Below are 14,974 nucleotides of genomic sequence, written 5' to 3'. Positions count from 1 at the left end.
TCTTTTTATAGTAGTTGAATACTATTTTAAAATTATATCTGATACACCCTTCTGTTTTCTTTTACCACAGCTTTTTGCAATGTACCTACTCTGAATCCCTATTTTTTGTATAAATACACTTTGACTAAGAAGAGTAGTTGGAGGATATTTTTAATTTTAAAGAAATCTGATTTTTTCACACTAGTTTATTTTATGGATAAATATTAAATTACTGGAAATTTTCCTTTTATTTGCTACTTCAATGTGATTACGTGGGTGTCAATTTTTTCGGTTTGGTTAAATCTGATGATTTTTCTCGAAATGTGGCCTTTTCTCAAACATCTGCTTTTTCTTGGCTGACTACCTGACGTGCTGGCCCATCCTCCATCTCACCTCTGCAGTACAACTCTGCAATCATTTTTATGGCTGCGGCAACCAAGAACCAGAGGGAATAAATGACAACCAAAGGCATGCAGCTACTCAGTGCTAGAACCTGTAATGAATCACATTTATCTGCTGACTCCTGGCCCAGTACCCTTTCTACAGCCCGACACATTATTGATGGGAAGTCTTATGTAAATGCTTTAGCTTATTTGTAAATCTATCCCCCCTTTCCCATCACATTTCATATCCCGTTTCCAGTCTCATTTGTGTAGCTGGGAAAGTTTGACATGCTCTGTGTCTTTGGCAGAGAACTCCGAGAAAAGCTCACTTATCCTTGTGTTTTATTTGGAATTACTTCTTCTGGAAGAATCTAGTACTTGGCTATGCTCAATAAATCTCAGTTAATAAAAAGTTAGAATATCATGGGACTTTAGGAAGAACTCTAACCTAACTCCTTGTTTTATAAATTCCTTTGATAACATGTATTGTGAATGCACTTCTTAAAGCTTCATGAATGCTGATATATATTGAAGTACATTTGCATATATAATCTGGGAAACTAAAACCAAGATTAATTGACTTGAAAAATCTCAAGTTAATGGTAATGTCAGAATTGGAGCCCAAGTCTCCTGACTCAAAGTTCATACTGAACAGCTGAGTGCCTTGCTAGGGTACTATTCTATACAGCCAATATAATATAGGCTAGTTTTATCTCCTCACAGTATATGCTAAGCTGCATTCATTATCTTTGTGGCTTATAGAAAAATGGTAGCACTGGTAGTGAAATGTGTAATGCACTTTTAAAGCTTAGGATTTTTATTCAGTTTTCTTTCAAATTTCTAATCACAGATAAATAGCAACATATTGAGATCGCTCCAGTAATCTTGATTGATTTGCTGTTCTCTCTCTCTCTCTCTCTCTCTCTCTCTCTCTCTCTCTCTCTCTCTTCCTTCTCATACAAAAATAATTCTTAGGGTCGCATTATGTGTTCCTGAAACTAGCATTTGTATTCAAGTTCAGTAAATTGTACTGTCAACATTCCGTGACCTTTCCTGTTGATTCCTATTGGATACTTAATGTTGCTTTATAATCCTTACCATACAATTGTGTTCAAACTGGGCTGCTCAAAGATATTACTGTTCTAGATTAAAAGGGTAGAATATTTTTAGTGTATTTCCAGACACCTTGATCTCCTGAATAGGGCCAGCATTTAATGATCATACATCTTCATTAGCACAGAGAAAAAGTCAGTGTCACAGAAAAGGCACTGAATTTGCCATCAAATGCCTTGGGTTTATATGACCTACTATTGGCTTGCTCAGAGCCTTGGCTTATGTTATCTTAAAAATGGGGCAATAATATCCATGTCCTCTGGGTTTTTTTAAGATATATTTGAAATAATACATGTGAAAGTACTCTGGCACATGCAGGAGCTTAATAAACCTAATTTTTTTTTTCCAGTTTACCTAATGCTTGCTACTTTCAGAACCTCTCTTTCCCAATCTACACTAATAAAAGAGAAACATGCAAATTGGTGTCACCCCGCTACGCCCACCAGCCAATCAGATGAGTATGCAAATTAACTAAACAAAGATGGCGGTCAATTTGCATACACAGGCAGAGCAAAGACTGAAGACGACTGAAGATGGCGGTGGCCAGGAGCTGGAGCGAGGAGTAGGCTTGGGTTGCTCTTGGCGATGGAGGAAGCCAAGCTTCCCGCCAGCCCTGGCCTCTGCTCAAGGAGGGGCTGGGGGCCTGGGTCCCCAGGGGGGTGTGGCCAGCCTGAAAACAGCCCTCAGCCCCTCACTCAGGCTTGCCATGCCCCCCCAGCAGGGACTCCCACCCTGAAAGGGCTCTGGGAAGCCTGAAAACGGCCCTGAGCCCCTCACCCAGGCTGGCCATACCCCTATGGGGTCAGGGTCCTCATTGGGTGGCTTGGCCAGCCTGCAAACAGCCATCAGCCCCTCACCCAGGCACCCCAGTGGGGACCCCCAACCTGAAAGGGCTGTGGGCAGCCTGCAAACAGCCATCATCCTCTCACCTAGGCTGGCCAGGAACCCCAATGGGGACCCCCACTCTGAAGGGGGTATGGTCAGCCTTAAAACAGCCCTCAGCCCCTCACCCAGGCTGGTCATGCCCCCCAGTGGGAACCATCACCCCATGGCGTTGTGGCTGGTCTGCAAACCACCACAGGCCCCTCACCCCAAGGGAATCCCCCACCCAATTTGGGGCACCCTTCAGGGCAAAACAGCCAGCCCCCACCTGTGCACCAGGCCTCTATATTAATAAAAGGGTAATATGCTAATTAGACTGGGAGACCTTCCAGGAGACCTTCTGGATGTTCTTTTGGACAAAGCCGTGGTGGCGGGGCCAAGGTAGAGGTGGTTAGAAGCCAAGAGGGGAGGGCAGTTGTGGGTGATCAGGCCGGTGGTGGGGGGCCATTGGGGGTGAGCAGGCCAGGGGGGTGGGGCAGTTGGGGGCGAGCAGGCCAGCGGAGGGGGGGCAGTTGGAGGTAAGCACATTGGCACGGTGGGCAGTTGGGGATGATCAGGCTAGTGGGAGGGGCAGTTGGGGGAGAACAGGCCTGCAGGCAGAGTGGTTAGGGGCAATCAGGCAGGCAGGCAGGTGACAGGTTAGGAGTCAGCAGTCCCAGATTATGAGAGGGATGTCCGACTGCCAGTTTAGGCCTGATCCCTGTAAACCGGCAGTAGGACATCCTTCAAGGGGTTCCAGATTGGAGAGGGTGCAGGCCGGGCTGAGGGACACAGCATCCCACCCCCATGCACGAATTTTGTGCACTGGGCCACTAGTCTATATAATAAAAATCCAGTAGCCCTAACACCAGAACGACCAAACGACAGGTCACAGTGAACTGCATGGAGCACCTCTCCGTCCCTCCCCCGCGGTCCGCAGCTCCGATCACAGCAAGGCCGGTGGCCGGCAGGCAGATGGAGCAGTCAGCAGGTGGGCATGGTGAGGCTGTGCAGGTGGGCGGGCCTGTGAGTGCTACTAAGCGTGCATGGGTGGGTGGGGCTGCAAGCGTAGCCAGGTGCGAGTGGGTGGGGCCGCAAAATTTCCCACGCTGGGCCTCTAGTAATGTAATAACTGGCTTTGACAGCAGTAACAGAGCTATACATGGTGCTCATGCTCTTCCCCTGAAGACCAGCTCTCTCTGGCAGTGCCTGAGCCTGGCATATCACAATCCTTCCTGAAATCTTCTGAGCAACTTCGAAATCCTTGTGAGCATTAGTCTGGGTCACTTGAGTACATCTTGCACATTTAATTAAACCTGTTATTTCTGGAAACAAAAATAAAACATTTGAGAAGGAAGGGCTGAGAGAAACCATCGCTTTTCCAGTAGTGTGTCATGCGAATAATATCAGGAATCTTTTAAAGCTGTGCTTTATCATAATTGGTTTCTGAATCCATTCATTTTCAGACTGTGCCTTTATTTTCTTCATCTAGGGTTGCCATTTGCTACTTCTCTTTTAGGATATCTGTTATCCTTAAAAAAAGGACCAGACAGGAATTAACTTGCTTCTGACCATATCCATTAATCCACTTGAAGATCACTGTGTCAAGCTATGAAAAATGTGCTCGTTTTGAAAAATGACAAAGCTCCCAGGATCTAAAAGGTGCTTATCCTCTAACAGGAATCTATTTGTTCTGTTATTTTTGGCAGCTAGGGCTGGAATCTTCAAAGGCCGATGCAGATTCTATTTTTATTTATCTTTCCTACCCTGAAAATTACGTCTTGCTTCTTCTTTGGCAAGGCTATGGATCAAAAGTCCTTTCCCATTTGCACTGCAAATAAAAAAACACAATCCCATTGTAAATTGCATTAACACCTTTTCAACAATCTAAACCTCATGAGGAGAGATATGCTGACTGCTATGTGTGCATTATAAGCGCTGCACACAGGTGTGTTTACAAAGGGGCTCGTGTGTTTGAGCTCCCCTTCCATTCCTTAGGCCTTTCCCAAGCGTAATCGGCATGCAGAAAATGCAATGTGTCTAATCTGTTCCAACTGAGTTAAAGCCATCAAATGTATTTCACTTTGAATTTCAATTGGACCAGGACCGTTGTCTTACTAATAGGAGGTTAGTAATTTATCTTTTCCATCCTCTTGGGTTACTTTCTTCATGATCCAAGATAATGCCTTTGTTTGACGTGGGACAAATACTAAGCCAAATGCTGCTGCTCTTCAAGCTCATGGCTTCCCAAACTCCAGGAGACACAGGTCAGTTTCTTCCAAGAATTCCCTTCTGATTTTCATTCCTATAGTGACTTATGTCTCACGGAACCCTCCTGCATGGTTTGAGATTGAGAAGAATGAGGAAATGAAGGGGCAATGCTGCTAGCACATTCACTTTTTTTTTTTTTTATCCTCTTCTGAGGATATTTTTTCCCATTGATTTTTAGAGAGAGTAGAAGGGAGGAAGTGGAGGGGGGGGAGAGAAAGAGAGAGAGAGAGAGAGAGAGAGAGAGAGAGAAACATTGTTGTGAGAGAGACACATTGATTGGTTGCCTCCTGCAAATGCCCCAACTGAGGCCAGGATCAAACAGCAACCCAGGTTGTTTGACCATGAATGAAACCTGAGACCCTTCAGTGCATGGGCAATGTGCTAGCCACTGAGAACACTGGCCAGGGCTAGCACATTCACTTTATTTTTATCTTATTTTATTTTATTGTTTTTAATAGGTGAGGAAACAGACTCAGGGGGAAAATTGTTCTATATTGCTGCATAACAAATGTCTACAAACTTAGTGCCTTAGAACAACACACAGTTATTGCCTGAAAGTTCCCATGGGAGGAATTTGGGCACAACTAGGTTAGGTCATCTAGTCAGGGTCTCACAAGGCTTCAGTCAAGGTGTCAGATGGGCTACATTCTTATCTGGATGCTCGACAGGGGAAGAGTCCACTTGCCAACAACGCTTTCAGATTGTTAGCAAAATTCATTTCTTTAGGGCCTGACTTCTTCCTGGCTATCAGCTGAAGGCCCTTTATTTCCTCAAGGCTGCCTGTAGTTGCCAGCCACATGGCCTTTTGCATAAGCAGCTCATATGGATATTTTTTCACAGCCAGAAGGAGACTACCCCACTGCACATTCACTTTAGACCGCCAGCTCTGTTACAAACACGGCCTTTCATTCTCTGAGCAACCCCTTGTAGCTGGGCTGGAGGGACATGACGGTGTAATGGTCACAATATTGGGTTTTGACCAGGGCTGCATAGATGATCTGCCATTAGCGGGTTTTATCATCCATTGCTATTAATTTGGGGATATCAAATTAGACTCGGGAAAGCCCCATTAACATTTTGAAATTCATGTATAATTTTGATAAAATAAAACTAATATTAAAATACAACATTTATAAAAAGTAAACCATGAAGAATGATTACAGACTTTGGGTAGAGATTTTCATTGCGGCCCAACTATGAAACTGACCCTAGAGCATCTTTCCCTTTTGCTTTTATTAAAAGTGCAATTTCACAGAAAAGCCTGTACAGTTTCCAAGGAGGCTCTGTGGAGATTGTCGTTAACCGGTGTGGTCAGGTGAACCAGCAACTTCCCTGATTAGTTTCTCCTGCTGTGCAGTATAGACAAAACCTCAATCACAGGATATTCCAGAGAGCATGAATGTCCATACTCCAACTGTGCTACCTACAGAACTGTCAAGTGTCTATAAATATTTTTCAGTTTCTTAGAAAAAAAATGTTAGCCTTCTGAAATCCAGCAGGATGAGAAAGCCCTGCTTCTTGGTGGATTTCGTTTGCTTGCTTGTTCTCAGTCAATTCATCTCTCTGATTCATCCCACATCTGAATCTCTTTCCTATCTCTTTGTGTGATTTATGCTTATGTTGAAGAGTATTTTTCTACTGACATATTATCTTCCTCCTAGAGTGTGCAGAAAATCATTGATTATCCTTGATTGATTCATTCATGACCTTAGTTGGGACTAAAAAACAAACAAACAAGCCACTGAATAGAAGTATATGATGGGAAATGGGGGAGGGACCGCATCTGTTACACCTCACAATTTTCAGTTGGTGTTCTTCACTCTATATTCTTTCTTCCACCTCCAGCCTTCATTGCTAAAGTGGGAAAGAAGCATGGTCAGCCCTAACTGGTTTGGCTCAGTGGATAGAGCATTGGCCTGCAGACTCAAGGGTCCCAGGTTTGATTCCGGCCAAGGGCATGTACCTTGGTTGCGGGGCACATACCCAGTAGGGAGTGTGCAGGAGGCAGCTGATCCATGTTTCTCTCTCATTGATGTTTCTAATTCCCTATCCCTCTCCATTGCTCTCTGTAAAAAATCAATAAAATATGTTTTTTTAAAAAAGAAGAAGCATGGTCAGTATTACATTAATTCCAAGTTCTTTCTGATCATCTTGCCATTTTAACATGTCTTGTCCCATTTTCCTTTCTCAGGTGGTGAGTTTGCATCTTCTGAGAAAAATTACTAGCAACTTTAGAACCTTAAAATGTGCATCCGCCCAACAAAGCTATCTGTAAATACATTGTTTGTTTTGAACGAACCTTCTGTTCCAGTTCTATTTGATTAGCAAGGATAATCAAAAATCTAAATAAAAATCATTGTCTGTTACCACTGGACAGTATCCAAGTAGTCGCAGACAGCTTGGAAGGCTGGCAAAAGGCAAGATACACAGTGCTGGGGGACATCCAGACCAGCATGGAGGGACCTGTATGCCATCTGCCCCCACCTCTTATGCTAGGATCCCAGTCCAATCATTTGATCTCATTAGAGAAATATTTGTACAAAGCCAGGAGATGGGATTCAGCTGCTGGTCTCAATTTCCAAAACTGCAGAAAGCCTCACACTGAGGAGACCAGCTTCCAGAAACACCTTGTATGACCTCCTGTGTCTCTCGGGTACAGAGATGCCTCTCAATACTGCATATTCCCTCAAGGGTTAAGTACCCTTCCTCTGTGTTTGCCTTTCCCACACAATGAGAGAAGTTGAAGCCTTTCAAGTTAGAATGTGCATGTTCCCCATGCAGAGTGCTGGAAGATATTATGCGCTAATTATTTGTTGCTTTAGAGCAAAGCAGGCCCAATGAGAAGCTGGCCCTTTTATGATATTTGTAGAGTTGCATTTCCCAAGAAGCAAAGTTCAGCAGAAAAAAAAAAAAAGATCTGAAGCCCTTTCTTCACAAAATAAGAAACATTTCTGACACCCTATTTAATGACAACATTCAACTGTTTCTTTTCCATCTTTATTTCCCCTCCAAGGTGCAGCTTATTGGATCATTATGTGCCTGGAACATGAAGGATGACAAGGAGGTAGAATTCTGGCTCAGCAGTTTCAGAACCCAACCCCCACTTGCTCAGCTCTCCTCCCTCCCACCTCCTCTCCTGCTTTTCTCTCCTCTCCCCCCCAGCTCTCCCGCCTCCTACTGCAGATCTCTTTCTGCTGCCTGGCAACCGCTCCACAGGCGATGTCACGCAGGATTGCTTATTATCGCTTCAGAGAAATAAACAGGAGGGGAAAAAAATTCTTGCTGTGACATTAGAACTGTTATGTACAAATGTACCAAAGCCAGATAATCCCGGGAGTGATATTATAGTAGACTTTTGCACCATGGTGCCTAGGTCCTCCCTTCTACATGGGGTAGAGAGAGAAGGGTGAGGGGTAAAACAAAAAGGGAATTTTTAGATGGTTTTTTGCTAGCAATGTATTAAATATATCCATTCTGTTGGCGTAGGTCTCAAATATAAATGTTTCAGCGCTGTAAGGATTTTAGCAAGACATTTTACAGTTGTCATTTAAAAAGTGCAACATGCATATGCAGAAAACAGTTCTATTGCTCATCATTATAATCTTGACGCTTATAATGATTGTGTGCATGGTTTTAACAAGACTTAAGGATTTCTCACCCAGTATCTGGGAAGCCAGTTGGGAACTATATTTTCTTCAGTATAGTTTATTCTCTAATATGAGGGTCTTTTGTTCTTTCCACCATTCACTTACTCATTGTTTCCAGTAGCTGACAATGAGTGAGCACATTCTTTGTATCCCAGACAGATACAATGGTGAGCAAAAGTAAACTGGTGGCCCTCCCAGGGATCAAACTATTACCCAGAGACGGGCAATTAAACAAATCACTACAAATAACAAACAAACAACAAACAACAACAACAACAACAACAACCTTAGCAAATGGATGAAGGGGAAGAGAGGATGTAAAATGGAAAGGTCTGTTCCATTTCCCACTTGGGATTCTCTGGCTCTCCAGGGCAGACATAGTTCTATATCAGGATTTCCTTCTGAGTCCTATCTCTTTAGCCAGGCAGTGGAAGGAAGCAGGTTTCTCCTAACTCAGCTTCCTGAGCATGATCTCCAAATAGCATAAGCACTGTTTGAAGTGTATCTTACCCAGAAATCTGAACTCACCTTTAACTTGATTGTTCACTCCTTTCATGTGCAGGGTCCCTCTCCTTGAGACTGGCCTATTTGCTGGGACAAGTTAACTATACATCATAATTAATAAGCCATCCTTCCCTAACTCCTCTTGCCTACAGATTAGTCTCAAAGGCCTGGGTAGTTGAGAATATAGGGAACCCTAGGCATAGTGGGACCCTGGTAGAGTGGGATAGGGTGTGTCCAGTTTCCAGAAGGGCTAATTATTGTCAACCAGTAGACGTCCAAGATACAGGTAAGGAAAGTCAGCACACAATCATTGGTATGATACTGGAACCAGTGACCATGCCAAGAAAGCTACTATCAAGAATTAGGCAAAAGTGTCAGGCACCTGACACTCAGCAGCTCTGGGTTAGGATCAGTTTTCTGAGAGTGGGAGTGGGATATAGAAGGAAGAAGCAGTCAGATACCCCGGCAGGCAGAATGGTCTAACATGGTTGGGGTAGATGGGAGGTCCTCAGCCTGGCCCATATCACCATTCAGACCAGAATATTTGCCTCCAGGACCAAGGGGTACAGTCTCAGCACTTCTGGCTATGTAGAACTCCTCCTCACTCCTAGATGGGACTCCTTCTGGGGTGGGCATGGCTGCTAGTACCCCTAGCTTATAGTGTAGGGCATACTGGGAAGACAGTAGAGAGGAAAGCAAGGCTGGACTGCTAGCACTGAGTCCAGGCAGCCCGTCCAAGACACAGGCTTTGATCAGACAGACCTAGCATGGAATCCCAATTCTGCTATTTAATGGTTATATGACATTGGGAAAAAATCATTCAAGGTCCCTAAGCTTCAGTTTTTTCATCAGTAAACTTTCAATGAATGTAAGTGTGCTAACTCTTTGATTAAAATGACTATTACAACTCAAATGACCTAAACCAGGTACTCATGGAAACATTTTGCCATGATACAAAAGCAAAACTAAGAAGCAATTAAATTGTTCCAAATTTATGGAATTGAAAAATTGTGCTATTAATAACATTAAGATGGCATACTTTTAAGAATTGAAATTTCAGAATATATGTCAAACCCAAAAAATATTTCTCCTCTATCCCCTGCCTAACTCCCAGTTTGCCTACCACATCACAATCTGTGTACATACTGCAAATGTCCATGACCTTGTTTTATTGGCTTAGTTGACTCTCACTCTGTGTGACCTGGAAATTAAAGGGCGAGGGAATGGCTTGCTGATCAAAACCCTAACCATAACCAAGGTCTCTACTATGTACTGTTATAGCACATTTCTCATGCACTAACTGGAAGGTGCAAAACCCTGTATGTTTCCAATGTTACCACCTGGGCAAGTTTTACCTGCTCCTGTACTTTTAAGTGAGGCTGACCCAGGCAGTTTCTGAGGACCTCCCGTTTCATTTAGGAAAATCTCTTCTTCCATCCTGAGATTCTCTTGTTGGCCTCTTGTCTTCCTGGTCTTCTGATTTATTTGGCTGTGCACCTGCTTTCTTGCCTTTGCTTTCTATTTGGCGCTTACAACAGAATGTCAAGGAGGTTTCACTTTGAACTGATCCATCCCTTGGGCTTCCTCATGGTTGACAGGTATCTCACATGACTAAGCTGTGGTCTTCAGGAGCCCAGCATTGGGCACCTCAGTGACAAAATCCTGTTCTCTGTGAAAGAGAAATCAGACAGGTATATAACTATTTTTCTCAGAGTTATAAGATAAATGACAAAACTCACAACCCAGTATTTCTCACAGCAGTTCAAGGAGCAGCTGCATCAAGGTCACCTGGGGCTTATTAACAAACCAAGATGTAGAACTGAATACCAGATTCACCAGCTAGCTCCCTTAGGTGATTGTTACACACATTGAAGTTTAAAGCCCAATGCCATAATCTCTTAAGGATTTGGACACATACATAAAAAATCTCTTTCGGGTGAGTAAGTGACTATATAAATCCAATTTTTCAGCAATGCTTTTTTTTTTTTTTAATCACATCTACCCAGACTTTTAAAAAGGGTTTCTCTGTGAGAGTATAGTACAGATATATCCCTTTTTTGGTTAGTGGACGACTGATACAAAAACAAACAAACAAAAACAAAAATGCAATTCATCAAAAAGCAACAAAACAAGTCTCATAATGGATTAAATTATCATATTTATCCAGGACTCCTGCTAACTATTCATTAATTCAACAAATATCAATTGACTAATTGACATATATGTCAGGCACTGTTCCAGGATGGAGACACAGGAAATCTGTCTGAACAAAATAGGCAAAGTTACTGTCCTCACTGAGCTTCCCTTCTGGTGGAGGAGGCAGGCAATGGATACGTCAATATATATTTCCAGGCAGTAATAACACCACAAAGAAAAGGAAAGTGGCATGTGGAGTTTGGGATTAAGGTGAGATGAGGGGGCAGAGGCAGTTTTAAAGGGGGAAGGAGCAGGGAAATCTTCTCTGAGATGACATGTCCATATGGCCTGGGTGATCAAAGGAAAGAGTGTTCCAGGCAGAGAAAATAGCAGGTTCAAGGCCATGGGGCAGAACTGGCCTTTGTGTGTTAGAAGAAAGCCAAAGGGGCTACAGCAGAGTGAGTGTGGGAAAGTGGCCAGAGTTAAGCGACAGAGACCATGCAGAGTTTTGTTGGCTATGGTTAGGAGTTGTATTTTTCTTGACTCTTAATGGGAAGCTATCATAGAGTTTGGACCAGGAAGTTATATCATCTTACCTACGTTTATTTATTTTTTTATCACTCTGTTGTGTAAAGTATAGATTGTGGAGGGGAGAGACTGGAAGCTAGAAAGCAGCCTGGTGGTTATGTCAGCTGCCAGTGGGAGAGATGGTGGCAGCTTGGGTGAGGGGCATGTCAGTGGACACAGAGGGAACAACTTCAGGATATATTTTGAAGGAAGAGATGGCAGGATTTGTATTGTGCATGGAAAATGCAGTGAAAAAAAGAGGAATCAAGGCTGCGCATCTGATATTGGCTTGGCCAGTTGCAGTACATTTTATTAAAATGGGAGGTCCATAGAGAGTCCACTTTTGGAGAAAATATCAAGAGTTCCCATTTTGTCATAATAAATGTATAAAATGTTACAGATACTAAGTCAAATTTTGGGTAACAAATGAACAAACAAGACAAACAAACACACAAAAACTCATAGACACAGACAACAGTATGGTGGTTACCAGAGTGGGTCTGTAGTAAAGGGCAAAGGAGGTCAAATATATGTTGACAGAAGGAGATTTGACTTTGGGTGGTAAACACACAATATAATAAACAGATGGTATATTATAGAGTTGTATACTTGAAGCCTATATAATTTTATTAACCAATGTCACTGCAACAAATTTAATTTATTTAAATATAGGTTTTTTTTTTATTGATTTCAGAGAGGAAGGGAGAGGGAGAGAGAGAGATAGAAACATCAATGATGAGAGAGAATCATTGTTTGGCTGCCTCCTGCACACCCCCTACTGGGGAATGAGCCTGCAACCCGGGCGTGTGCCCTTGACTGGAATCGAACCCTGGACCCTACAGGCCGCAGGCTGACACTCTATCCACTGAGCCAAACCAGCTAAGGCATAAATTTAATTTAAAAAAAATTTAAAAAGAAGTTGGGTGTAATAATCTACAGGTCAGAACTCCAAACTGGAGATACGAACATGAGCATCAGCAGTGTTGTGATATGTAATGCCCTAGGAATGAGGAGCTCTCCCAAGGTGGGATGTCCCTAGAGAAGAGAAACTGGAGAATTGAACATTAAACCACTCTGACATTTAAGGACAATCAGAGAAGGAGGAGCCACTGAAGAAAGCTGGAAAGGAAAAGCCAATGAGATAGGAAGAAAATGCATGTGGCAAACTGCAAACCAAGTGAATGTTTGGGACATGGGACTTATACCATAGTGTGTAGTGACAGAGATGGCTGCTTGGTAGCATGAAAGGAGGCTCAGTGCCAGGTTGTGTGATGGGAATAACGTGTATTTGTTTTGTATTATAATAAACGAAAGACATGTGACATGTACATGTGAACTCTCCCATAGGACCTCCAAGATGGAGAAAGCAGCTATTGAAACACCTTGATGAACAGTGACATAAATTCTGTTTGCCCTAAGGAACTGAGACATGCTCAAAAGTTGGCAGATTTCTTCCTTTTTTATTTTTTTTTAACTTCTATTAGCAGCAAAAAAGTATTATCAAATAGCTTACTGAAAAGGGCAAAATAAAATATGCTGATTAGACCTGCTTGAACTCTTTGGCGTTTGGGAGAGAAAAGTTTAAGGTTTAATAAGTGGTAACTGAGAACTAATATTCTTAGATTTCCAGTAGGCAACAGTAATTTAAGCCACACACACACAAAAAAAGAGAAGGTGGCTCAGCAAAAGGCATATTTCAAGTTGTGGTGAATTGTGTTTTTTAATGTGCTTTCTAGCTCAGAGACTTTACAGAAGTAATGACACCTGCCTAGACAGAAAAGAACATTGCCACCCCTGCTTAATATTTACCTAATGCCCAGTGAGGAGTATTTTGGGCACTTACAGATAGGGTGACATAGAAAGCTGTGGGACTGATTCCACATTTCATTTGTGGCCCAAACTTGCATGATTTCTTCTCCAGGAGTTTAGCTTATAAGACATCTAGGAAATACATGTCTCATATACAGGGTTTTTATATCCATAACATTAAGTCTTTCTCACACATAGTATTGATCACTTTTATGATTCATTTTGACTTTTAGTGGTCATTTAATTTAGATCATTTGTGTGTTTTTAAAAAATGTGCTAGCAGATTTGCAGCTAATCCCTCAAAAGAGGCCCACTGCTGACCGGATGCTGTTCTGGAGCTATATATTTTTTAATTCACCCACTTCATTTCTTAGGAAGGCTTTTCTTGGTGAGGATATGGCTCTATTTATTTTAAGTTAGTGGACCACTGATTTACAGAACCAATAATAAAAATTCACTTTATGGGAAATGAAGCCATGAAAATAAGGGATTGTCTACACTGGCAGGTCAGACTCTGCAGCTGTGATGGAATCAGACATTTAGTAAAGTCGATGCCTTCTCTTTTCTGATTTATCCTCTTGACAATTCAGGATCAGGGATATGCTGTGTTAGAGTAATCCAAAGCTAAAGGAAAGGTATGGTTATCTCCACTAATGGAAGGGAACAGAAGAGCAGGCAATCCAAATAGTGACCAACTCCCTGAATCAGGCCTAGTTGGCTTTAGGATGTGTTTTGTACTTAAGTTTTGGATTTGGGTGTGTCTGATTTTCTGGAAATTTACTTCAAAGAGAATAATGCAATGACACAGTGAAATCTTGGCTCTGCACTGGGAAAGTCTCCAGTTTTCCTATCCTGACCTTGTCCATTCAGGAAACAGACATGACCTTGCTCAAAATTCTCTTTGAACAACAACAACAACAAAAACCCACACGTTGCACTGATCCTTTATATTTCCAAAGGCTTTCTCACAGAGAATGGGTTCCCTTAAGGCCACAGCAGGAATTAAGCAGAGTGTTAGGCAGTGTTTCTAATGACTGAACAAACACACAGCTACCCACCTGTCTGCTGGATGGGATTAAAGAGAAAGTGCAAGAGGGCAGATGAGCTCCCTCCTCCCCACCCCCACCCCGCACCTCTCATGCAGCAAGTATTGTCTTGCAGAGCACTATACCATAGGTGACAAGCCTTTAAACTCAAGTTTATATCTAGATTGTATCTCTGAAATCTTTAGAAAAATACTTAATTTGTCCAGTTTTCTCATCTATAAAATGGTACCATATGGGCTTGTTGTAAAGATTAAATGAGCTAATACTCAGTGCTTGGTCCACACAGGGGCATAATTAAATGATCAAAAACCACATTAGCTATTTTTAGAGTCTGTAGACTATATTTAAAAGTGCCTCTCACACAGAAAAATCACACTGTTGTAGAAATAATTCAGTTGCAATTGTGCTTAGTAAAATGCAATGTCAACTAAAAACATTACTAAATTCATGTATTCAGCAAGGAAATTCTAATAACTACCATGTACCAGGTATTCTTAGTCACTCATTCATTTATTTTTGCCATTATGTATTTTTTCGAACAATTGGAATGAAAAACTGCCATCGTATGAAAGCCCATGCAATTTACGACACTATAAGTTGTCTTGAATAACAACTATATAAAATGCAAAAAACAATTGGCTCCTAAGTGGGGTTGGGG

The 14,974-nt window shown here is 42.2% G+C and overlaps 1 long non-coding RNA gene across 1 annotated transcript in view; it reads right to left on the bottom strand.

Annotated features, from left to right (window-relative positions):
- Window positions 1-7,782: 7,782 nt before the first annotated feature.
- LOC132229230 (uncharacterized) overlaps window positions 7,783-14,974 on the bottom strand; it is a 223,409-nt gene continuing 216,217 nt past the window's right edge. The window contains exon 4 of the long non-coding RNA XR_009451658.1: window positions 7,783-10,427. This is a non-coding gene — a long non-coding RNA (uncharacterized LOC132229230). The remainder of the gene's footprint in view (window positions 10,428-14,974) is intronic.

Source organism: Myotis daubentonii, chromosome 3 (assembly GCF_963259705.1).
Source record: "Myotis daubentonii chromosome 3, mMyoDau2.1, whole genome shotgun sequence".
NCBI lineage: Eukaryota > Metazoa > Chordata > Mammalia > Chiroptera > Vespertilionidae > Myotis > Myotis daubentonii.
Note: the sequence above shows the minus strand (reverse complement) of the source record. Positions and strands in the feature narration are given on the sequence as shown.